General features: G+C 39.1%; 1 pseudogene; it reads left to right on the top strand.

Annotated features, from left to right (window-relative positions):
* Window positions 1–2,295: 2,295 nt before the first annotated feature.
* LOC139006135 (elongation factor 1-alpha 1-like) lies at window positions 2,296–26,547 on the top strand (annotated as a pseudogene).
* Window positions 26,548–26,667: the final 120 nt, after the last annotated feature.

Genomic DNA, 26,667 nt, shown 5'->3' with positions numbered 1-26,667 from the left:
TTAATAAAATTATATAGGTTTCAGGAGTACAATTCTATAATACATCATCTGTATATTGTATTCTGTATTCACCACCCCAAGTCAAGTCTCCTTCCTTCACCATTTATCCCCCTGTACCTTTCCTAACTCCCCCCATTCCCCTTTCCCTCTGGTAATCACCATACTTATGTCTATGAGGTTTTTTGTTTGTTTTTGCTTAATCCCTTTACCTATTCGCCCAGTCCTTTACCCTCACCCCTCCAGCAGCTGTCAGTCTATTCTCTCTGTATCTATGAGTCTGTTTCTATTTTGTTCACTCTTGCATTGAAGTTTAAAGTATTTGTTTCAAGGTTTCTAACTAAAGTCCTTTGCTAAAAAGAAATAAAAATGCAGGCTGATTCCTGGCTATGACCTAACATTAACTTTCCTTATGGTGTGTCTTTTTTATCAATATAGTCTAAACAAAGTATAGCATTATCCTAACTGTAACTATCTGATAATGCTTATAGTATACTACTCATTGTATTTAATGAGCTACATGGATTTTTCTTATTCCACATTAGATCCTGTGCTTTGTCACTAAAGTCTTTTGATTTTTCTAAATTTTGTAAAATATTTTAGAAAAATAATTAAACTGTTGTTCTATCATTCATCATGTGCAGTGGTTCTCAACCTTCTGGACCTTTAAATACAGTTCCTCATGTTGTGACCCAACCATAAAATTATTTTCGTTGCTACTTCTTAACTGTAATGTTGCTACTGTTATGAATCGTAATGTAAATATCTGATATGCAGGATGGTCTTAGGAGACCCCTGTGAAAGGGTCGTTCTACCACCAAAGGGGTCGCGACCCACAGGTTGAGAACCGCTGCACATGGGTTTTGTGGATGAAGGTTTTGCTTCACTTTGAAATTTTATATATACATATATATATATATATATATATATATATATATATATATATCCCAGCCATAAAAAATAAGAAATCCTGCTATTTCCATATATGGGCATTGAGGGTATTATGCTAAGTTAAAGAAGTCAGAGAAATACAAATACTATAGGATCTCACTTATATGTGGAATCTAAAACACAAAAACTCATAGAAAAGATATCAGATTTATGATCACCAGAGATGGGGTGTGTATATGGGGGTGAGGGGGTTGAAGGAAGATAGTTATAAGATAAATAAGTACAGTACTAGGGATGTAATATACAACATGACTATAGTTAACACTGCTATATGTAATATATCAAAGTTGGTAAGAGAGTTATCATCACAGAATAAATCCTCCCCCCCTTTTTTGTATTTCTATGAAATGACGGATTTTAACTAAATATTTTTTTAAGTATAAGTAGATATTTTCTTTATTACATATGGATCGTGTATATTATGTGCATTATATACTTTAATGCAGATCTGGTTCACCCACAAAAGCAATTTCAAATATCGTCGCAAAACAAACTCTTTAATTCACCCTGAGAAACCTGAGATTTAGTGAGGTCAAAATGACTTGTCCAAGTCCCCTTGCTGGTTGGTGGTTGGTGATAGAAGCAGAATAGAACTATTCCTGCCCTTTTCTCCTTAAGCTATACAGTATAAACAGGCACAATGGGACAAATAACTACCACGCTTGATGATTCCCTTACAAACTTTAACAATTGAGATATTTTTGAGAGAGAAGAACACAGGATTTCTAAAATGCAGAACTGAATTCAGATTCAGAATCTTAAAAAATTGCTGTAACTTGGCACATCACAATAAAACAAAACTCATGAACTATAACTAAATACTTTTAACAAGCAAATTGCATAGTTTTGAAAACTTCACCAATGTGCCACTCATAAATTATATACCCACAGCTTTTATCCCCAGACATCACTTGTTGAGACAGCATATGGAGACATGGGACCTTAAATTAGAGAGTCACACTTCTCATTGGGCATTGTGATTTTCCATAACATAAAAGAACTACAACCTTGCCCTACCAGTGGTTCTCAACCTTCCTAATGCCGCGACCCTTTAATACAGTTCCTCATGTTGTGGTGACCCCCAACCATAAAATTATTTTCCTTGCTACTTCATAACTGTAATTTTGCTACTGTTATGAATAGTAATGTAAATATCTGATATGCAGGATGTATTTTCAGGGGTCGCGACCCACAGGTTGAGAACCACTGCTACACAGTTTTGTTCATTGGATAGAGCATCCGGCCACAGACAGAAGGGTCTTGGGTTTGATTCCAGTCAAGGGCACATACCTCAGTTCAGAGATAAAAAATGTGGGTGTTTTGAGTCCAAGTTCTTGTCTTGCGAAAATGATTAATGGAACCAAAGTTTACGGGGAGAAGCCAGTCCTGGAAAAGGAGCAGCTGGGGTCCCAGGAGCAGGCCAGTGTCCGGAGCTTCCTTTCCACGTTACAGCCGGGAGGAGTTCAGCATCCAAGCTAATTGAAGTCCATTAGTCCCAGCGTGGAGGCCCACATGGCCTTACGCCACGTGGCTGCAGGGATGTGCTCCCCCCACAGGACCACCGGTATCCAAGGGATGCTGAGCCAGGGGAAGAGGAAAGGGAGCAGCGCACTTTTTTGTATATATGCGTGCCTCACTGCCTTGTGATTGGTGATGCACGCCGTCTGTCTTAGCAATATCCATACATTTTAAAGTTCACGCCTCTGCCGCTCACCCTTCCTTCCCACCCCAGTTGGGTTGCCTTAGTAACGCCGCCCAGCTGGGTTCCTGGTTTCACCTCCTCCTCCCAAGGTCCCGCCCCTATTTACCTAACTTTTTTCTGTCTTAGTTTCCTGCTCAATCGGGCCCTGTTCTGGGGGTCGGTATAGAGCAGTGCTTCTCAACCTGTGGGTCACGACCCCCTGGGGGGTCGAATGACCCTTTCACAGGGGTCGCCTAAGACCATCAGAAAACACATATATAACTGCATATTGTTTTTGTGATTAATCACTATGCTAATTATGTTCAGTTTGTAACAATGAAAATACATCCTGCATATCAGATATTTACATTATGATTCATAACAGTAGCAAAATTACAGTTATGAAGTAGTAACAAAAATACTTTTATGGTTGGGGGTCACCACAACATGAGGAACTGTATTACAGGGTCACGGCATTAGGAAGGTTGAGAACCACTGGTCTAGAGGCAACCAATCGATGTGTCTCTCTCACTTTGATGGGGTTTTTTGGGGTTTTTTGCTCGCTCTCTCTGTCTCTATCTCTGTCTCTCTCTCCCTCTCCCTTAAACTCTCTTTAAAAAAAAAATAAATGGAGACATATCCTCAGGTAAGGATTAATAATAACAACAACAACAAAAGTTGATGATTTTTGTTGTTATGTAAATAAAATTAAATTATGTAATTGAGTATTTCTTTAACCTATGAAATATATTACTACTAAAAGCAAAACAAAGAATTTCATATCTGTACTACTAGAGTTTGAGGTGTCAGATAGATTAAACTGAATGTGTTTCCTTTTTAGTTATTTACAACAAAATACATCAAGTCTCAGGACTTTGTCTTGAGAATTGAGTCTGTTCCCCCTCAAATCTTAAAAACTACAACCTTATTGAATTAGAATGAGCCTGCAGAGAATTTGTTGACTAGATTAAATGAGAAAGTATATCAACTAGGCAACTTATTATTACACTAATAAGAAGGGTAAGACAATTTCACAGAGTATTTTTCTTTTATGAATATGTTGTAGTTTGACCTTAATCACATCTCTTGCTTTATCATCTTGTAATTGTTTACAACGTTATGTGATTGAATCAGATAACAATCCATTGAGATGCCTTGTTAAGGATAGGAATCTCTGGTGTGTATTTTTATGATTGAGCTGGTCGTAGGCCTTGCTACCGTGTAAATATTGATGTCTACGTATGGGAACACATCATCCTATTATAATAGTCAAATACACCTTTTGTTTCCTGATTCTCTTTCTTTGCTCCAGTTATTCTTTCTGCTTTGATAGGACAATTATCCTTCTCAATCACACTTCACTAGATGAACTATTTTAGCACATTAATATTTCCCTAAGGAGTATATCATTTGTTGAATAAACATGAAAAATAAAATTGTTTTCTTTCTCTCATATATCATAAGTCAGTAAGAATTGATGCTGTAACTGATGGAACTATATATTTTTGTTCAAAATTGCTATTATATGATGGGAGGTAGATACTCTTCATTTTTAACTACGTTCATTTTTACTTTCCACTATTTGGTACACATATATAGAGAGGTATCTTCTGTCGATTCAGACTCAAGTCCTCTCTGGTTTTATCATTTCATTTAAGTCTTCTAATTATTAAATTGAATGTATTTAAAAATATACTTTGAGTGTTTATATGTGTATATGAGAGAAAGCAGGTATATGTTCTCCAAAAAGCATTAAGTTATATGCTATAGTACAGAGCTAAATTCACTCAAATTTGTTATAGGTCAACACAACATTCTCATGTGAAAGGAATAGCTAGCTTCAGTAACAACTAAATTAACCTTTTTCTCCTTACAAAGACTATCTATATCTATATGTGTAAGTACAGATATAGATATAGTTATGTAAATAAAATTAAATTATGTAATTGAGTATTTCTTTAACCTATGAAATATATTACTAAAAGCAAAACAAAGAACTTCATATCTGTACTGCTAGAGTTTGAGGTGTCAGATAGATTATAACTAATGTGTTTCCTTTTTGGTTATTTACAACAAAATAAACAAGGAAATATTAAAAATGGATTCACTGAATGTAAATTTAATAGTAAAGGTTTTATCTTTATGGATCTGCTACCACTAATCATATCATCAATGATATGGTGTAGAATGAGTTCAGTGTCTAGATTTCATTACCTACAACACTATTTCATATTGATATATTACATTGTCTATGCCTGAGGCACTTTTTATTTTCATAACACTTTTACTTAAGCCATTCTGTTTTTAAAAACAGATATTACCTCTGGATTTTACAGTACAATGTAATTTCTTTTACTTTTGCATATTCTTTAGGCAATTCAATTAGCAATTTGCTGTTTATATTACCATAGTGTTATCAAAATCCTTATTAAATGTGAATATATTAACTTTTTCAATGACAAAAAATATGTAGTCTTACATTGATATGATAGAATGCATTTCCCAGAAGGCTTGAAATAAAAACTTTTATTTTTGCCACATTTTAACTTGTCATCATGTTAGCTGTTGATTAATAATATCAAATATTGTGGTTTGTCAATTTTTATGGTGTTCAGCCTACTTTTAGATTATTTCTTCCATGTTTCTGACTACAAGTAGAGAGTCTCCTTAAATTTTCTATTATGAAGACATGTAAATATGTTTAATCGATCCATGCTCAACTAAACATGACTTTTTTGCCTTGGTTGGTACCTGTCATATATACTTTATCCACAGTTAATATTTAGTTATCTACTTTGGTTAATAGACTGTATACTAATTAGTAGTGACTGCCTTATTCAACTTTGTATCTTCAGCAAAATTAATTCAGTTCTTATCATTTAGTAGATGCAAGGAATATTTACAGAATTAAATTTAGTGAATGATCACAGCATCAAACAAATCTAAACTATAACTATCAAAATGTATTTAGCATGTGTAAAACACTATAAAAAAGGCAGAGTATCAAAGTATACATTTCAAATGATTTTAGACAGGTCTTAAGAGAAGCAGAAACTAAGAATGTCTGCAAGTATCACATCAATGATAAACAGCATGAATGGTGGGTTCTTAAATCACCCAATTTCCAGAGTTATACAAAAATAATAGTATTTCAAAGAATGAGTTGCTAAACAAAGAAAAGCAAAGATTAGAATTTAAATGCCTTTATATGTCTTAAGAAAATCTTCACATAGAGTATTAACTTCCTTATGATTTATTAGATATCAATATTAAAGAATAATCAGATTTCAGGATTTTATACTCACTCAACAAAGGGTGGTAGATGTCCTAAACCTTCTGACAAAAAGTGGGTGGGGGGGTGGCCGGTGACAGGAAGAACATCAACAGAGTATGCAATAAAGTTCTTTTGGTTAAAAATAATTTTTATTTATAAATTCAATATCTAAATAAAAGTTTGTTACTTCAAAAATGCTTTCATGCCCTGACCGGTTTGGCTCAGTGGATAGAGCGTCAGCCTGCGGACTGAAAGGTCCCAGGTTTGATTCTGGTCAAGGGCATGCACCTTGGTTGTAGGCACATCCCCAGTGGGGAGTGTGCAGGAAGCAGCTGAATCGATGTTTCTCTCTCATTGATGTTTCTAACTCTCTATCCTTCTCCTCTCTGTAAAAAATCAATAAAATATATATTTTTTAAAAATGCTTTCATACACCAATATATTAAGGTAGGAGTTTTAATAAAAATATAAAGTCCAAACACAAACAAGTACCTTACCTTGGATATAGAAAATCTATTCCATGTATATTATTCTGTTTACATAAACCTTCATAATTTATGTATTTGAACACCAATGACTAGGAAACTATATTTTTAGTGTGCTCCAGTGGTTTCAGGGTTCCAAGCAAGATTTAAAGCCTTATTGTTCCCAAATTAATCCTAATCTTTATAGAAACTCTCTTTAATGTGTAGTTCATAGTACCTTGAGCAGTAACTTTGCACTACTGTGTGAAATAATGGTCCACTGGGAAACTTTGTATAGCTACAACACATATATATGGTGGGTTATTAAATCACCCAATTTATGATTATACATGAATGAGCAATACAGTTTGAAGGTTTCTTTAGACTTTAAATGGTCTCATTCTTTGTTATTGTTGTTGTCATAGATAATGTTGTTTGTCATTAATGAGGCACAGAAAGCTAGGATGTCATCAAAAAAGAGCTTATATTGTTTTATGAATCCCCAAATAAGCCCCATAATAATATATCTATATCGATATCCATATATCGATATAGATATATAGATAGATATCAATACATTTGTCTTACATGTAGCAAATATTTAACTATAAAATTAATTTTATTTATAAAAATATTTTTAAATCCATATTTTGAATACTATAAATGAATAAGTAAAAAGGCAGACAAACCTATAGAAAATTAGACAAAAAATTCAGATGGCATATCACAAGAGAATAAATGAAATACATTATAGAAATGGGCAGAGGTGATAAGTAGGAATAGATGAGAAATATAAAATAACTAAATGCTATACATAAAAATTGTATCATTACTAATACATTGATAAATGTGAGTTAAAACAATATGGTGCCTCAAAGCTATCGGTTCGTAAAACTTTCTATGTTGGATAATGCACACGTTGGTGATGGTATTAGAGGAATGGTACTATTATCCACTGCTGGTAAGCATTGGAACTGTTACATATATTAAGGGAAATAATCTGGTATTATTCAGTGGAACAAAATGTGTTTATTATAGGGTTCCAATTCCATCACTTGATTTATACTACAAATATTTTTTTCACAAGTTCCATAGTGAATAAGTTTCATAAAGAACAAAAATTTTCCTTTTTCGCAAAGGGTTTGCCGCCAGAACACAGGTGTCGTGAAAACCACCAGTAACTCAAACCCAAGATAGGAAAGGAAAAGACTCACATCAACATCGTCATCATTGGACACGTAGATTCCAGCAAGTCCACCACTACTGGCCATCTGATCGACAAATGTGGGGGCATGACAAGAGAACCATCGAGAAATTTGAGAAGGGCTCCTTCAAGGATACCTGGATCTTGGATAAACTGCATGCTGAACGGGAGCACGGTATCACCATTGACATCTCCCTGTGGAAATTTGAGACCAGCAAGTATTATGTGACCATCATTGATGCCCCAGGGCACAGAGACTTCATCAAAAACATGATTACGGGCACATCTCGGGCTGCCTGTGCTGTCCTGATTGTTGCTGCTGGTGTTGGTGAATTTGAAGCAGGCATCTCCAAGAATGGGCAGACCCATGAGCACGCCCTTCTGGCCTTCTTGCCAGGAATCATATCAGCCAGGTGTGAAACAGCTGATGGTTGGTGTTAACAAAATGGATTCCACTGAGCCACCCTACAGCCAGAAAAGATACAAGGAAATTGTTAAAGAAGTCAGCACCTACATTAAGAAAATCGGCTACAACTCTGACACAGTAGCATTTGTGCCAATTTCTGGTTGGAATGGTGACAACATGCTGGAGCCAAGTGCTAACATGCCTTGGTTCAAGGGATGGAAGATCACCCGTAAAGATGGCAATGCCAGTGGAACCACGCTGCTTGAAACTCTGGATTGCAATCTGCCACCAACTCGTCCAACTGACAAGCCCCTGCGTCTGCCCCTCCAGGATGTCTCCAGAATTGGTGGTATTGGTACTATCCCTGTGGGCCGAGTGGAAACTGGTGTTCTCAAGCCCAGCATGGTGGTCACCTTTGCTCCAGTCAATGTTACAACTGAAGTAAAGTCTGTTGAAATGCACCAGGAAGCTTTGAGTGAAGCTCTTCCTGGGGACAATGTGGGCTTCAACGTCAAGAACGTGTCTGTCAAAGATGTTCGCCGTGGCAATGTGGCTGGTGACAGCAAAAATGACCCACCAATGGAAGCAGCTGGCTTCACAGCTCAGGTGATTATCCTGAACCACCCAGGCCAGATCAGTGCTGGAGATGCTCCTATGCTGGATTGTCACACAGCTCACATTGCTTGCAAATTTGCTGAGCTGAAGGAGAAGATGGAAAAAGCTGGAAGATGGCCCCAAGTTTTTGAAATCTGGTGATGCTGCCATCGCTGATATGATTCCTGGCAAGCCCATGAATGTTGAGAGCTTCTCTGACTACCCTCCTCTGGGCCGTTTCGCTGTTCGTGACATGAGACAGACAGTTGCTATGAGTGTCATCAAAGCAGTGGACAAGAAGGCAGATGGAGCTGGCAAAGTCACCAAGTCTGCCCCAACTGGTTTGTCTCAAGTGGATAAAGTGTCCAGGTTCGATTCCAGTCAAGGGCATGTACCTTGGTTGCGGGCACATCCCCAGTGGGAGGTGTGCAGGAGGCAGCTGATTGATGTTTCTCTCTCATCGATGTTTCTAGCTCTCTATCCCTCTCCCTTCCTCTCTGTAAAAAAATCAATCAATATATTTAAAAAAAAAAAGTCACCAAGTCTGCCCAGAAAGCTCAGAAGGCTAAATGAATATTATTTCCAACACCTGCCACCCCAGTCTCAATCAGTGGTGGAAGAACGTCTCAGAACTGTTTGTCTCAATGGCCATTTGAGTTCAATAGTAAAAGACTGGTTAATGATTACAATGCATCGTAAAACCTTCAGAAGGAAAGGAGAATGTTTTGTGGATCATTTGGTTCTTTTGTGTGTGTGGCAGTTTTTTGGTTATTAGTTTTTAAAATCAGTACTTTTTAATGGAAACAACATGACCAAAAATCTGTCACAGAATTTTGAGAACCATTAAAATAACAAAGTTTAATGAGAAAAAAAAAAGAAAATTTTATAATAATGTTTGTGGTGGAATATATTTGTTGTAATCTAAATGTCCGTTACTGCCCTGGCCAGCTTGGCTCAGTTAATAGAGCGTTGGCCTGTGGACTGAAGGGTCCCAGGTTCAATTCCTGCCAAGGGCACATGCCTATGTTGCGGGCTCGATCCCCAGTAGGGGGTGTGCAGAAGGCAGCCTATCAATGATTCTCTCTCATCATTGATGTTTCTATCTCTCTCTCTCTGTTTCTCTCTGAAATTAATAAAGAAATACATTTTTTAAAAAATAAAATAAAAAATAAATGTCCGCGCCAAGACCGGTTTGGCTCAGTGGAGAGAGCGTCGGTCTGTGGACTGAAAGGTCCCAGGTTCGATTCCGGTCAAGGGCATGTGCCTTGGTTGCGGGCACATCCCCAGTGGGAGGTGAGCAGGAGGCAGCTGGTTGATGTTTCTCTCTCATCAATGTTTCTGACTCTCTATCTCTCTCCCTTTCTCTCTGTAAAAAATCAATAAAAATATATTTTAAAAAATAAATAAATAAATAAATATAAATGTCCGTTACTAGTAAAATGGATACATAGCTAAATGTTCTAAAGAAAGGAAAAAAGAAAAGAGTATGCATTGTGAAAAAGTAGAAAATAGATGGTAGTTTATAACATGATATTATTATGAAAATTAAAAACAGACACATCAAATAATATTATATTCTGGGTGGGCAAAAATAGGTTTACAGTGTTAGAAACATCCAAACCTGTAAGAATTTTTATGAGTTTATTTGGACCAACTGACAACAATTGCCAGGAAGCAAAATCTCATTGGGCTGAGAACATGCTCTGGAGTATTGCAGGTTTGACCTTTTTCTATACATTACAGTCAAAGGAGGAAGCCCAAAGGGGTTGCATGAAATCCACTGATGATAGATTAGGAAGGTAGGAGGAAGCAAAGGGGGAAGTCTCTTGGATTGGATAAAATGTAGAATGAGTAGACATGCATTTCTGTTACGTAAGTAAGTCTAGGATAGTTAACATTTAACTTTATAACAATAGCAATGAAGGTCTCTGTGGTCTCCTGCTCTGGTGGGAAATTGTGCCCTGATGGGGTCTGGAAAAAGAAAATTACCCTGATATCCCAAAGGTATGTTATCATAGATGCAAAAAGACAACAAACAGGTTCAGTCAAGGTAAAGATTGACCTTTGTCAGGGAAGATACTGTCCTAGGACTAACTATTCACCATGACTCTCTTATCTTTAGTAGTTTTCAATTCAGACCATCCTATGTGGTTATCTTAGTTCTCTGAGATTGTAAGGACCACCATGCAGGCCTCCCCTGAGCATGTCAGATTTAGTCTGTGGCCCCGTTTTCATCCACAATAGCTGTAATACGAATAAATAATATAAAAATTAATAAATAATAATACAAGAATACACTCTGTGTTTCACATACTCAAAACTATAAACCTACTTTTGCACATCCCATATTTAAGGCCACTTTTATTTTATATTTTAATGAGCACATTAAAAATATAGAATGAACTAAGGAGATCTGAAGAAAAGATTATTTATTTTTTTATTTTTTCATTTATTTTATTTATTTTATTTTATTGATTTTTTTACAGAGAGGAAGGGAGAGAGATAGAGAGTTAGAAACATCAATGAGAAACATCGATCAGCTGCCTCCTGCACATCTCCTACTGGGGATGTGCCCACAAACCAGGTACATGCCCTTGACCGGAATCGAACCTGGGACCTTTCAGTCCACAGACCGATGCTCTATCCACTGAGCCAAACCGGTTTCGGCATATTTATTATTTTTATCAAATTTTTTTTTTTTTTAAATTTAATATATTTTATTGATTTTTTACAGAGAGGAAGGGAGAAGGATAGAGAGTTAGAAACATCGATGAGAGAGAAACATCGATCAGCCGCCTCCTGCACATCTCCCACTGGGGATGCGCCCGCAACCCAGGTACACGCCCCTGACCGGAATCGAACCCGGGACCCCCTAGTCCGCAGGCCGACGCTCTATCCACTGAGCCAAACCGGTTTCGGCTATTTTTATCAAATTTTTAATTAGAGTTGACATACATTATTAGTTACAGGTGTACACCCCATGATTAGAACTTACTAAATGATCATCCCAATAAATCACCACCAATCTGACACCATAAATAATTATTAGACTATATTATTGACTATATTCCCTATACTGTACTTTACATCTCTATGACTATTCTTTAACAACTAATTTTTCTTCTTAATCCCTTCACTTTTTTCACCCATTTCCCCAACTCCCCCCTCATCTGGCAACTGTACAAATGTTCCCTGTATCTATGAGCCTGTTTCTGTTCTGCTTGTCTGTTTATTTTGTTTTTTAGATTCAATTATTGATAGATATGTATTTATTGCCATCTTATTGTTCATATTTTTTATCTTTTCTTTTTCTTCTTCTGAAAGAAGACCCATTAGAATTTCATATAATACTGGTTTGGTGGTGATGAACTCCATTAGCTTTTTCTTGTTTAGGAAGCTCTTTTTCTGTCCTTGGATTCTCAATAATAACATTGCTGGGTAGAGTAATCTTGGCAATGGGCCTTGCTTTTCATCACTTTGAATATTTCTTGCCACTGCTTCTGGCCTGCAGCAGGATTTTCTCCTGTTGAGAAATCAGCTGACAGTCTTATGGGAGCTCCCTTGTAGGTAAGATTGCTTTTAAGATTCTCTCTGTCTTTAACCTTTTGCATTTTAATTATGATGTATCTTGGTGTGGGCCTTTCTGGGTTCATCTGGCTTGGGCCTCTGAGCTTCCTGGATTTGTATGTCTATCACCTTCCCCAAATTAGAGAAATTTTCTGTCATTATTTTTTCAAATAGGTTTTTCATTTCTTGGTCTCTTTCTTTTCATCCCAGCACTCCCATAATGTGAATGTTGGTATGCTTGAAGTTGTCCCAAAGACTCCTTAACACTATCTTCATTTTTGTGGATTCTTTATTTGCTGTTCTGATTAGGTGTTTTTGCTTCCGTTTATTCCAAATTGTTGATTTGATTCGCAGCTTCATCTACTCTACTGTTGAAACCCTCATAAATTATTCTTCATTTCATTTAGTGTAACCTTTATTTCTGACTGGTCATTTTTTATGCCATTGAGTTTCTCACTTAGGATAATTAAGTATCCTTATAACCAGTGTTTTGAATTCTGCAACTCTACATCTAGTAGATTGCTTGTCTCCTTTTTTTTTTTCACTGTCTGCAGGGTATGGCCCCACAATGACCTTTTTTTAAAACATATTTTTATTGATTTCAGAGAGATAGGGAGAGAGAGATAGAAACATTAATGATGAAAAACAATCATTGATCGACTGCCTCCTGCACACCCCCTACTGGGAATCGAGCCCGCAACCCAAGCATATGTCCTTGACCGGAATTGAACCTGGGTCCCTTCGGTTCACAGGCTGATGCTCTATCCACTGAGCCAAGACAGCTAGGGTGCTTATCTCCATTTTGTTTGGTTCTTTTTCTGGGATTTTGTTATCTTCTTTCATTTGAAACATGTTTCTTTGTCTGCTCATTTTAGCAGCCTCCCTGTGTTTGTTTCTAGATAGAATTGCTATGTCTCCCAGGCTTGGTATAGTGGCCTTATATAGTAGGTGTCCTGTAGGGTTCAGTGGCACAGCTTCCCCAATCACCAAAGCTGGGCACTTGAAGTGCACCCCTGGGGTAGGCTGTGTACACCCTCCTCTTACAGTTGAACTTGATTGTTGTTGGCACATCCATGGGAGAGATTCCCCCCAACCCCCACCCCGGGCTATGACCACTTACCTTGACCACCATGGAGGATCAGTTGTGCAGGGGCCCACTTCGTGGATCAGGGCTTACTTCAACAGGGCTCTAGTGCCCACCGACCTACTCCTTGAGTGTGCTGCACATGGAGGTGTTTGGGTCATGGTACTTTGCCATGAACTGAAGCTGTCCACCGGGCTCGGGGGCCTCCCAGGAGGTGCAGGCCAAGGTCAACCACCACTTGTATTCTGCCTAAGGCCATCTCACATGAGCTACAAAGCAACATATAGATGCTGCTACTTTTGCTGGGCTTAGAGGTGCCCCAACAAAGCCAAGCTGTGAACTAGGGCTGGCTGCTGCTAGTGCCAGGCCTGGGGCCACTTAGTGAGAGGTACAGGGTTCCTGAGGCCAGATGCTGCTTGTTGAGAAGGTTTAGGAAAATCTGAAGCATGAGCCAAGACAGACCATATGGAAAAGTGACTGGAAGCAGCTTGAGTGGGCCCGTAAGTTGTGGGAATCAACAGGGCTGGGCAAACAGTGTGAGTCAGGTTGATGGAGTCTCAGAAATGCTGCCTACCTGCCGTCTCTGTCAGGGGAGGGCTCATCAAAGGAGTAATGGCCTCTGCCAGCACTCTGTCTGGAATAAAGTGTCTCTCCCCCCACAACCTCCCCCCCCACATCCCCCCTGTAAGCTATTACCCTAATGCTGGATAATTCAATTCCTCCCCTCATGTCTATGGTGCCTTTCAAGCTGCTGCCCCCCAGTTGGAGCTCATAGAGTACAGTCCAAGTTAGTCCATGCATGGTTTCTGCCTCAAACTCTAGCTGACTTCCTTCTCCCTCAGCCTTAATCACTGCTGTTCTCTTCCTGGCACTGGAACCCTGGGCTGTGGGGCCTGCTGTTGGGTTAGGACCCCTCACTCCTCAGGGAGGACCTCCGCAGCTGAGATATCCCTCTTGATTTGTATCTGCCCATTCCACATCTCTGCCTCTTCTACCAGTCTCTCAATATAGCTTTTTTTTCAAGTCCCTCCTTGCAAGACTTCCATTCAGCTTGATAAGAGGTGGTTCTGAATGATGGCTGTTCTGTAGTTTAGTTGTAACTTTGATGTGGTTGTGGGGGGAGGTGAGTACCATGTTTACTTATACTGCCATCTTGACAGAAGTGAGATGTGTTACACTGAAATGAAAATTGTTGCAAACACATCAGGTAACAATAATCTATTATGTGAGGAATCTGTTTTGTGTTTGTTTTTCTTTTTCTTTGTGGGTCTAAAATAAACATGGAATGAAAAATCAGAATTATTATTATAAGCACTGTGAGTGAAAATATTGAAAATGCTTATTACACATAACAATGCATAGAATTTACCCAAAGGAAAAATGAAAATGAGTTGAGTTTGCGAAATCTGCACAGAATGCAGAGGACCAATAAAAAATACAAATGGGGCCCCTGACCGGTTTGGCTCAGTGGATAGAGCCTCAACCTGAGGACTCAAGGGTCCCAGGTTCGATTCCAGTCAAGGGCATGTACCTTGGTTGCGGGCACATCCCCAGTGGGGAGTGTGCAGAAGGCAGCTGATCGATGTTTCTCTCTCATCGATGTTTCTGGCTCTCTGTCCCTCTCCCTTCCTCTCTTGAAAAATCAATAAAATATATTTAAAAAAATACAAATGGGCAATAAAATAATGAAGGTTATAAGAAAAGGACAGTCAATAGAAATCAAACACATGGGTAGCTAACATCCTCAGCTTAGAGAGCAAAAAAAGTGGCACAGAAAACCATTCAAAATGATAAGGAATGAAGGTTGAATCTGTAGAGTCACATGTATCATCATGTTTCAGGAAAATTTAATAAAGTCAAATCAAATCAAAATATATTGTGGTAATATACTAAATCTCAAAGATGAAGAAAAAATATTATGGATATCAGGGCAGGAAAAGAAAGCTACCTGGGAGGAATAAAATTCAAAAAATCCTCACAGCTCTTTACAGACATTTTCAATGTCACACAATAAAGAATCATTCTGGAAAACATTTCCAAGGGAATAAGGCAAGCCACCAAAAGACTACTTAAAATAATGTAATTAAAAATTTATACCTTTTATTAAAAGGTCACAACAAACACAGAAATGTAAATCATACAAATAAAGATATCACTAGGGTTCGCAAATTACAGAACTAAGTATAATTATTATAATTCAATAAGAGTACTTACGTGTTGCAGATCATTACAGTACATGTATCAACAATAAATTTGCAATGTAAAAGTTAAATTTACAAAAGAATCGATACTATTTTAAAATTATTTTGTGTTCTCACTTCTTAAGCTCCTAGAATGTTTTGTTGTTAAACTCTACCAAGAGTTTAATTTGAACTGTGGGTAAGTCAAGTTATGCTTACTAGGTTCTGCTTTGAATTCTGCCAGTTTGGTTATAAGAAGCACATTTCTGATAAATTTATTTGATATCATAATGTAGTTGGGAAGCATTCTAGAGGAGTCAAACTACTTATTGATCATACATCGAAAGTGATATCAAATTTTTTAAAATATATTTTATTGATTTTTTACAGAAAGGAAGGGAGAAGGATAAAGAGTTAGAAACATCAATGAGAGAGAAACATTGATCAGCTGCCTCCTGCACACCCACTACTGGGGATGTGCCCACAACCAAGGTACATGCCCTTGACTGGAATCGAACCTGGGACCCTTCAGTCTGCAGGCCAACGCTCTATCCACTGAGCCAAACCAGTTAGGGCAAAAGTGATATCAAATTTTTATTCATCCGTGTGGAGCTTCATAACTTGAGAGATCAAGTATGTTTACCAACTTTCCTTTTATTCATTCACCATTTATTATTATTATTATTTTAAATACTAGAGGCCCAGTGCATGACATTCGTGCACTTGGAGGGGGGGTTCCCCTCAGCCCAGCCTGCACCCTCTTGCAGTCCATGACCCTAGGGGTCCTTAGCGCTGCCATGGAGGCAGGAGAGGCGCTCGCCAGCTGTGAGGCAAGCTTCTGGCTGAGCAGTGCTCCCCCTGTGGCAACACACTGACTACCAGGGGGCAGCTCCTACATTGAGCATCTTCCCCCGATGGTCAGTGTGCATTATAGCCACCAGTGGTTCTGCATATTAGCCTTTTGCTGGGGGCTAGCCCCAGCGGTCCAGGGGTTCTCAAAGGTATGGAAGGAGTCGGCGAAGGATGTTTTACACAGAGACAGCGTTCAGAACTCTCTAGCTTTCCTTAGTCTCCGTGGATCTTCCTCTGTGCCTGGCTGAGGCCACAGAGAAAGATCCCAAGGCAAGCTGAGCCTTTATTTTATAGTGAGCGGTAAACAAAGTAGTGGTTTCCATAGTTACACAGTTCTTGTAAGTTTCACTTGTTTTTGTTCTTGTTGCACTTCCCTCAGCCCATTAGCTTCCGGAGTAAGATCTAGGGAGCATCATAAGGTCAAACCTAATTATGCTAAGAAGACTGTGCCCTCTAAGCTGGGAATTGTTTGTGACTTTGCCCACAGGTCAGTCTGAGGCTTAACCCTATATCAGCTCCCCACAGCCTTTTATTATGTAGGATATTTTTATTGATTTCAGAGAGAGAGAGAGATAGAAACATCAATGATGAGAGAGAATCATTGATCGGCTGCCTCCTGCATGCTCCCTACTGGGGATCGAGCCCACAATCGGGCATGTGCCCTTGACCAGAATTGAACCTGGGATCCTTCATTCCACAGGCCGATGCTCTATTCAAACCAACTAGGGCTCACTATTACTTTTTGTTTTATTTTTAAATTACAGTTGACTTTCAATATTATATTAGTTTCAGGTGTACAGTGTAAGTGGTTAGACAATTATATAATTTTCAAAGTGATACCCCAATAATTCTTGTACCCACCTGGCACCATACATAGTTATTACAATATTATTGATTATATTTCCTATGCTGTACTTTGCATACACGTGACTATTTTGTGACTACCAATTTGTACTTCTTAATCTCTTTACTTTTTCTCCCCGTCCCCTAACCCCCCTCCTATCAGTCAAACCTCAATCCCTTCTCATATCTATAAACCTGCTTTTGTTTTATTTTGTTCTTTAGGTTCTACATATAAAATCATATGCCATTTGTCTTTCTCTAGCTGACTTATTTCACTTAGCATAATATCCTCTAGATCCAGCTACGTTGTCACACCTCTTGTCCTTTCAATAAATGTGCTTAGATCATTATTTTGTTCAGAAGAGTCCTAGACGAGGCTATTTAGTTATATTTATTAAACAATGTTGGTATATCAGGAACATAGGGATATAAAAAGGGAGATAAGTATGGAAAAAGTTATGTCAGCTAAAGAGATTGATTTCAATATTTTTAAATGAAGATTTTGTTTGGGTTTTATGTTAACCACATTGCTATCTTTCTTTATAAGACACTTTTTTTTGGAAATAATCTCAAATTTATAGGAGAGTTGAAAAATAAATTTAAAAAAAGATATCCCATAAATTCTGTTACCAAAATTTATTTATTGATAAAATTTTATTATTTTATCTCTGATGATTATTTGAGCAACTTTCCAACATTTGTCAATATGTGATAGCACAGTGTTTTATTTATCCCAATATGATTTTTTAAAATATATTTTATTGATTTTTTACAGAGAGGAAGGGAGAGGAATAGAGTGTTAGAAACATCAATGAGAGAGAAACATCGATCAGCTGCCTCCTGCACACCCCCACTGGGGATGTGCCCCCAACCAAGGTACATGCCCTTAACCGGAATCGAACCTGGGACCTTTCAGTCCACAGGCTGATGCTCTATCCACTGAGCCAAACTGGTTAAGCCTAATATAATTTATTGAAATAAAAATATAGAATGATTTCTCAGTACCAGACTGCTAAAATATACTTTATCTGGTTTTGATTTGTGTTTAAAGTGAGTAAGTTACTAGTAGTGTTTTCTCATATGTATGTCAAGTACATATGAGATTAAATTAAAACAGAAGGGTAATATTCCTGGTTTGTGAGGCAGAACCACTTAACTATTCCTAGTAAGATAAGTGATCTGTGGAACTGGGACAGTCTATGTTATGTGAATGATATTAAATCATGACAACAAAGAATTCAAGTCACGTATAAGTTTAGCTTTAGAGAGTGATCTAAGCGAAAGGTGGATCAGGGAACTTGAGGGCCTCTATCTGTCACAGAGGCCTCAAATTAGCAACAACATAATGACTAGATTACCTTTGCAAGAACTCTAGTAGCCAGTTGAGAAACTGCATTACCCAGACCAATGGAAAACCAAAAAGGATTCCATCAAAAGGGGTAGGAAACTTTTGTGTATTTTACTCTGCCCCTCCCACTATCTGTGTGGTAAAACCAGAAGGAAACTTCCCACACTGGGTATCCTTTCTTAGAACTGGAAAAAAAAAAAAAAAAAAAGAGTGGCCCATGAGTCCAATGTCCTGGCTAGTCCTGGGGCTTCCTGAAGAGCTGCTGTCTGCCTCCCCAGGCTGCCAGCACTGGCATGACTAGAGGCATTGTTTGAAGTCCCGGTAAACAAACTCCATGATTGTAGTGTTAGGACTGCAGTTCCACAAGCAGACAGCAGGTGGAGCAAGACATAATGAACTTCTGAGAAGCATTGACAAATTGTGTAGGTAATTTGAGCCAACTAAAAAAGCACATGCATATGCTCAGAGAAGATACTAGTCCGAAAAGATTTGAGAGGTCCTAGACCTGTACCTGGGCTGATCAATGGAGGTCTTTCCCTGCACTAAGAACAGACTGTCAAACTACAGTGGGAAGGCAGGGGAGGGTTGTGGGGGGCGGGGTAAGAGATCAACCGAAGGACTTGTATGCATGCATATAAGCACAACCAATAGACGCAAGACACTGGGGGTGGGGGCGGGGGGATAGGGGAGGGTGGGAGAGGGTGATCAATGGGGGAAAAAAAGGAGACATATGTACTACTATTTGTAATACCTTAAACAATAAAATAAAATAAAAATTAAAAAAAAAACAATCCATAAATACCTGAAAGGTAGTCTTTTTTCCAATGCTGAAGTCTCAACAAAAACAAAACAAAGCATAAAAAAAAGGGCCCTAATCGGTTTGGCTCAGTGAATAGAGCATCCACCCACGGACTGAAGGGTTCCGGGTACAATTCTGGTCAAGGGCATGTACCTTGTTTGAGGGCTCGACCCCAAACAAGGGGGCGTGCAGGAGGCAGCCAGTTGACGATACTCTCTCATCAAAGTTTTCTAAATGTATCCCTCTCCCTTCCTTTCTGTAAAATGTATGTGTTGGGGTCCAACCCCAGCAGGTCCAGGGGTCCCCAAAGGTGTGGATGGAATCGGCGAAGAAGGAATGACACGGAGACAGCCTTCAGTTGATCAGCAGCCTAGGCAGGATCTCTAGCCAGGATCTCCAGCCAAGTTCTGGTCAGGATCTCCAGAGAAGTTCTGGTCAAGTTCTGGTGTTTATTGTCTTGTTACATCTGTATTTATACCAGTTGATTTTAATCCTGTCAATTTCTATTGCAAAGGTTAGGGCGTTTCTTATCTCCATTCCAGGGAGTAAAGATTATGTAGCTTAAGGGTGATTGTTCATAGTTAAAGTGATTAACTACCCGCCTGGCATTTAGTTAAGAGGTTTTATTCCCTCCCTAACTGCAGGGAAAAATCCCCACCTGGGGAAACAACCTTTCTCGGAGAGGTGACCTTGGTTAAAACACATAGCGCTAAGGGGAGCAAACATATTAAGAACAGTATGCCATATACGCCAGGTCCCTTGAAACATGCTGTGCAGATGTTTCTTTCCTGCAGCAACTGTGTCAAGCAGCAAGGATGGACCGGCTTCCAGGTATGAAAGAAGAAAGAGGAAGGAAAGAAAGAAAGAAAGAAAGAAAGAAAGAAAGAAAGAAAGAAAGAAAGAAAGAAAGAAAGAAAGGAAGGAAGGAAGGAAGGAAGGAAGGAAGGAAGGAAGGAAGGAAGGAAGGAAGGAAGGAAGGAAGGAAGAAAGAAAGAGGGAGGGAGGGGGGGGAGGGAGGGAGGGAGGGAAGAAGGAAGGAAGGAAGGAAGGAAGGAAGGAAGGAAGGAAGGAAGGGGGAGAGGGAGAGAGAGAGAGAGAGAGAGAGAGAGAGAGAGAGAGAGAGAGAGAGAAAGAAAGAAAGAAAGAAAGAAAGAAAGAAAGAAAGAAAGAAAGAAAGAGGGAGGGAGGGAGGGAAGAAGGAAGGAAGGAAGGAAGGAAGGGGGAGAGAGAGAGAGAGAGAGAGAGAGAGAGAGGAAGAAAGAAAGAAAGAAAGAAAGAAAGAAAGAAAGAAAGAAAGAAAGAAAGAAAGATGACCAAATCAATGGAAAATGAAAATCCAGAAACCAACCCTAGGAAAATGCAAATCTATGGCCTACCTTACAAATAATTTAAAAGATCTATCGTAATGATGCTTAATGAGCTAAAAGAGAACCCCGATAAACACAAACAAAATCAGGAAAATGATGCATGAACAAAATGAAAATAATATACAAAGACACAGAAGCCACTGATAGGGGGGACTTATAATCTAATAGAGCACCTGAATTAATCTAAAAAGTAATCATATTATTTTAAATCTTAGAATAAAGATACATATGTGAATAGGGGGTTAAGTTTTTCTTAAAGTTTCCTTTTCAAGGCCTGTGCAAAGCGATTGAGGTGGTTACTCAGCTGTGAATCCAGTAAGCAGAACCTATAAACATGCATCCAGCAGTCCGACCCACCAGCAGTCAAAACATCATCTCATTGCCTAATGACTAATTGCAATAGCTGATGTGTGTGGATGCCCAGGCCTGCACATAGCTGCATTCCTCACCCCAGCCCCTTCCCTATATAATCCTGTCCCCTGCACCTAGCTGGGAGGCAGGATTTGATGCTTGTAAGCACCCTGTCTTCTTGATTGGCTAGCTTTCTCAATAAACACCTAAGGTTTTTCAACCCTGCCTTCGTTATTGGACACAGGACAGGCAGCTCAAGCCTAACTAGGGGTTTCCCGGTAACACAAGAAAAGTAACTGCAAGAAATTCTGCAGCTGAAAAACATAGTGATAGATCCCCCCTTCCCCCAACTGGTGGGCGGAGTATGACGTAACCTGCAGCCCAGAAATACCTGAGTGACTAACCAGGTACCTTATATGGACTATACATTGGACCACCAATCCACACCTGCCAAATACCCTAAGCCCTTGTCCTGTATGGACAGTGCAGTAAGCCACCAATCAGTGTGCACCGAGGACACTAAGCCCCCACCCCTTCCCATTCCGCCCCTCAAAAGGCGTGCCCACCCCTGCACGTGCTGCTCTCCTCCCCTTGCGAGACAGCCCGGCAGGTCCTTCTCCTCTAATAAAGCCTTTCCTGGTTTTCAGCCTCTGTCTGATCTTTCACATAGTAACTAGAAAAATGCAGTAGATGGTTTTTAATAGCAAACTTGCTCAGTCAGAAGAAAGAATAAATCAATGGATTGAATCAGTGAATCAAAATCAAATCAGTAAATTTGAAAATAGTTTTTTCCAAATTAGAGGAACAAAAGAAAAAAAATGAAGAAGAGTGAAGACAACCAAAGGAATTTCTGGTACGTTATAAAGTTGACCAATATATGCTTTATTGTAATCCCACAAGAAGAAAGAGGCAGAGAGTTTATTTGAAGAAATAATGGCTGAAAACTTCCCCAATCTGAGGAAAGAAATGGGCATACAAATCAAGAAGCTCAATAAATCCCAACTACAATAAATCCAAAGAGACTCACATTAAAATATATTATAACCAAAGTATAGAAAGACAAAAGAGACAGCCTCATAAGCAACAAGAGAAATGTGACTTGTCATCTACAAAGGAGCTTGCACATGATTGGCAGCAGATTTCTCAGCCAAAATCTTCCAGGGCAGAGTGGAGGGGGATGGTATATTCAGAGTGCTGAAAGGAAAATCTGTCTATCAAGAATACTGTATCTTGCAAAAGTGTCCTTAAAAAACTAAGGAGAAATTAACACTTTACAAAAAGAACAAAAGATGACGGTGTTCATTATCACTAGACCTGCTCTGTAACAAACATAAGAGGGAGTCCTTCAAGGTGAGAGCAAAGGATGTTAGACAGCAACATGAAACTGCACTAAAAATTAAGGTTATCTGGTAAAAGTAAACGTATGGGCAAATATAGTAACCTAAATTAAAATAAAAATAGTGCAAAAAATTGACTTAGTTATTGTACAAAAGTTAAATGAGTTAAACGACTAAAACAAAAAATAACCTCTGTTGATGTAAGATATATAGATATAATTTATGACATCAATAACAAAGTGGGAGCTTGAGCTCTATAGGAGTATAAGATTCCAGTTTATCTGTTATCAGTTTAATATAGAATCTAAATATATTTTTAAGTAGAAAACTTTATTTTTATGGAACTGCAGAAGTAACCACAAAGAGTGTATCTATGGAACATACATAAAAGGAAATGAGAAGGCAGTTACAGCAGTCACTACCTGCACACCCACATACACACACAAAGGAAGTCAGTAACAGCGGAAACGAAGAACAAAAACCACAGTGCATACAAAAGACAGTGAATGAAATGGAAACAGTAAGCCCTTCTCTACCAGTCATTACTTTAAATGTAAATGAATTAAACTTCCCAATCAAAACACACAGTTTAGCTGAATGGAGGAATAAAACAGGGTCTATCTCTATTGCTGTCAAGAAACTCACTTAAAATCTAAGGGTACATATCGGCTGAAAGTGCAAGGATAGAAGAAAACCTCCCAGGCAACTGGTAACCCAGTGAGAGCAGAGGCGGCTACACTAGTACCAGACAATAGACTTCCCGGTAAGAAATGGTTACCAGAGGTAAGAAAGGCATTTTATACAGATAAAGGCTCAATTCACCAGGGAAAGATAACAATCACAAATATTTCCACACCAAACATCAAGGCTCCTAAACACATGAGGTCAATTTCGACAGAACTGAGGCATTAACACAGAAAGCAGTAAATAATAGGAGGGGATTTCAACAATATATGTAACAAACAGACCGGATATAAGGAAGGATGTGAGGACTTGAACAATAATACTAGAAGAAAAAGTAGCAAATACTCTAGACTTATCCAAATCAGTACTGAAACCAAAATGTGGGGTTTGAGTCCGAGTTCGTTGTCTCCCCGAACCGAAGAACGGATTCTCGGACAAAAACGGTTAGTGGAAGCCAAGTTTATTGAGCGAAGCCCGTCCTGGGAGAGGTGCAGCCGGGGTTCCGCAAGCAGCCGGTGTCCAGAGCTTCCTGTCCATGTTGCAGTCGGGTGCAGTTCAGCATCCAGGCGAATTAAAGTCTGTTTGTCCCTGTGTGGAGGCCCACATGGCCATAGGCCACCTGGGCGCAGGGGAGCTTCCCAGCCACAGGAGCCGGGGACCTAACCCGTAGGGAAAGCCCAGAGAGGAGCGCGCGCTTTTTCCTATACATGCTTGCTAGTTTCTGGTTGGTTCTTTCAAAGAATTCTGCCTCAGTTAACATCGTTGGGATTGGTTACAGGCCTCACAGCCTTGTGATTGGTTACCTGCAAGCGGCCTGCCTTAGAAACATTCATACATTTTCAAGTTCAAATCTCCCAGGCGCGCCCTACTTTTCCCACCCAGTTGGGAAACTCCGCCTAGTTGGGTTTCTCTGTTCTCCTCCCACCCCCTCATCCCCCCTCCATGGTCCCGCCCCTATCTACCTAGCTTCCTTCTGCCTTCTCAGTAAGTCAAAGGATGGAGAATAAATCCAACAAAAGTCCAGGAATCTTCTAGCTCAGTGAAATATCTAGGGGTCCACTGGAGTGAAGCATATTGAGCTATCCCTTCTAAGGAGAAGGGATACAACCAAGAAAGAGGCACAATGCCTAGTGATTGATCCTTTATGGCTTTAAGAGATGTGGGCGAAAAGGGGCCACATGCTAACCTGACTAGCTCAGGGAAGGCCTGCATGGTGGCCTTGCAAACTCAGAGACCTAAGGTAACTACCAACAGATGGTCTGAAATTAAAACGTGTTTGTTTGTTTTTTTAACTAAAAGCAGTTTATGGTAAGTAGTCATGTCCTAAAGCAGTGTTTTTCACTAACAAAGGTTAATCTTCACCTTCAGTAAGTGCTTTGCTTGTCTTTTTGCATCTAGGATAACATGCCTAACTCACATGCCTTTGCAAAAACAAAGTAATTTCCCTTTTTTGGGGAGCCTCAAAGTAAGGCTGCCGCTCCATGGAGACCACAAATCCCTTTATTGTGTTCATTGTTGACTGTTAACTATCCTGTATCCACCTAGATAAAAGAAGTGTGTGTCTGTCATTTTACTCTTTCCCCAACCCCAGAAGCCCGCCCCTTCCCCTTATAACTTCTTCCTTTGCTTTCTGGAATCTCAAGGGGTTAAGATAATGCTCCTAAGAATAACAGTTTTGCACTTTGTTTTATAGGTTATAATCAAAAGAGGAGAGGTAAGTGGGTTACCTAAAATCCATTGGTGATAGATTAGGGAGGCAGGAAAAGCAAAGTGAGATAAGGGAGAGGAACACTAGGATTAGATAAAAAGTAAAATGAGCTCTAGCTGGTTTGGCTCAGTGGATAGAGCGTCTGCCTGTGGACTGAGGGGTGCTGGGTTCAATTCCAGTCAAAGGCACATGCCCGGGTTGCAGGCACGATCCCAGGTGGGGGCAGCCGATCAGTGATTCTCTCTCATTATTGATGTTTCTATCTCTCTCCCTTTCCCTTCCTCCCTGAAATCAATAAAAATATACATTTTTTAAAAAGTAAAATGATAGACACATACTTCCTTTACTTAGGTAGGTGCAGTATAGTTAACAGTCAATAATTAATAACTATAAGGAGATTTGTGATCTTCCTGGAGCGGTACCTGTGCTTTGAAGGGTCCGGAAAAAGGAAAAATTACTTTGGCATTCCAGTATGTTATCATAGATGCAAAAAGACAATAGGCTCAGTTAAGATAAAGATTGACCTCTGATAGGTGAACATACTGGCCTAAGACATGACTACCAACTATAAACTGCTTTTTAATTTAAAACGTTTGCATTTCAGACCATCGTTTGTGGTTACTTTTAGGTCTCTGAGTTTGCAAGGCTGCCACACAGGCCTTCCCTGAGCTAGTCAGGAGAGCATGTGGTCCCCTTTTCATCCACATATCACATGCTACAACATAGAAAAACCTTGACAACATTATGCTAAGCAAAATAAGCCAGAAACAAAATGACAAATACTGCGTGATTCCTCTAAAATGCGGTATCTAAAGTCAGAACATAGAAAATAGGAAAGATGAAATACTGCCATTTGCAACATGGATAGACCTTGAGAATACTGTGCTAAGTGAAATAAGTCAATCAGAAAAAGCTGAAAACCATGTGATTACACTCATATGTGGGATATAAAACTGAAACTCTTGGACACAAACAATAGTGTGTGGGTTGAAGGGGGCCTGATATATGGTGATGGAAGATGATTTGACTTTGGGTGGTGGGCACACAGTGCGATACATAGATCTTTTTCATAGAAATGTACATTTGAAAACTGTATGATCCTATTAACCAATGCCACCCCAATAAACTTAATAAAAAACAAAAAGAGCCCTGGCCGGTTTGGCTCAGCGGATAGAGCGTCGGCCTGCGGACTCAAGGGTCCCAGGTTCAGTTCCGGTCGAGGGCATGTGCCTTGGTTGAGGGCACATCCCCGGTGGGGATTGTGCAGGAGGCAGCTGATCGATGTTTCCTCTCATTGATGTTTCTAGCTCTCTGTCCCTCTCCCTTCCTCTCTGTAAAAAATCAATAAAATATATTTTTTAAAAAAGAAAGTAGAATAGTGGTTACTAGGGTCTGTGGAAGAGGAAAAAGGAGTTGTTGCTTCATGGATTTAGAGTTTCATTTTATTTTCAAGATGAAAAAATTCTGGAGGTATGATTTCACAATGAAAGTAATATTAACACCACTGAACTATGCACTAAAAAAATCTGGTAAACTTTATGATGTGTTTTTACTACAATAAAAAATAATAAAATAAAATTTTTTTTAAGTTCGGCTTTAGAAAATTAAGAAGATGCTAATTCTCACTGATTATTTTACACAAGATGATTTTCAAGTTCTTACTATGAAACCTTCCCTTTATTCATGCCATTGATATGTTAAATATAAAAGAAGAAAAATTAAGAAAAAATTATTTTTTTGAAATGATAGAAGTGTAACCAAGATCAAGGTGGTTAGTATAACTAATGCTGCATCTTCTCTGGATTCCAGATGTGAGAACAGTGAAAAGCTACCTGGAATTTAGCTTTGCAGTGTAAGAAAGTTTAAAGTATCCTATATGAAGAAGTGGTTGTCCCCAAGTGAGAACACAAGAAGTCAGAAATCTGCAATTGAAAGAGGGCCCGCACCGACCGATCGACCATACGGGTACCATTGTA

The sequence above is a fragment of the Myotis yumanensis genome, unplaced genomic scaffold, assembly GCF_028538775.1.
Source record: "Myotis yumanensis isolate MYYU_CA2020_CCGP unplaced genomic scaffold, mMyoYum1.0.hap1 SCAF_3, whole genome shotgun sequence".
Lineage (NCBI taxonomy): Eukaryota > Metazoa > Chordata > Mammalia > Chiroptera > Vespertilionidae > Myotis > Myotis yumanensis.
Note: the sequence above shows the minus strand (reverse complement) of the source record. Positions and strands in the feature narration are given on the sequence as shown.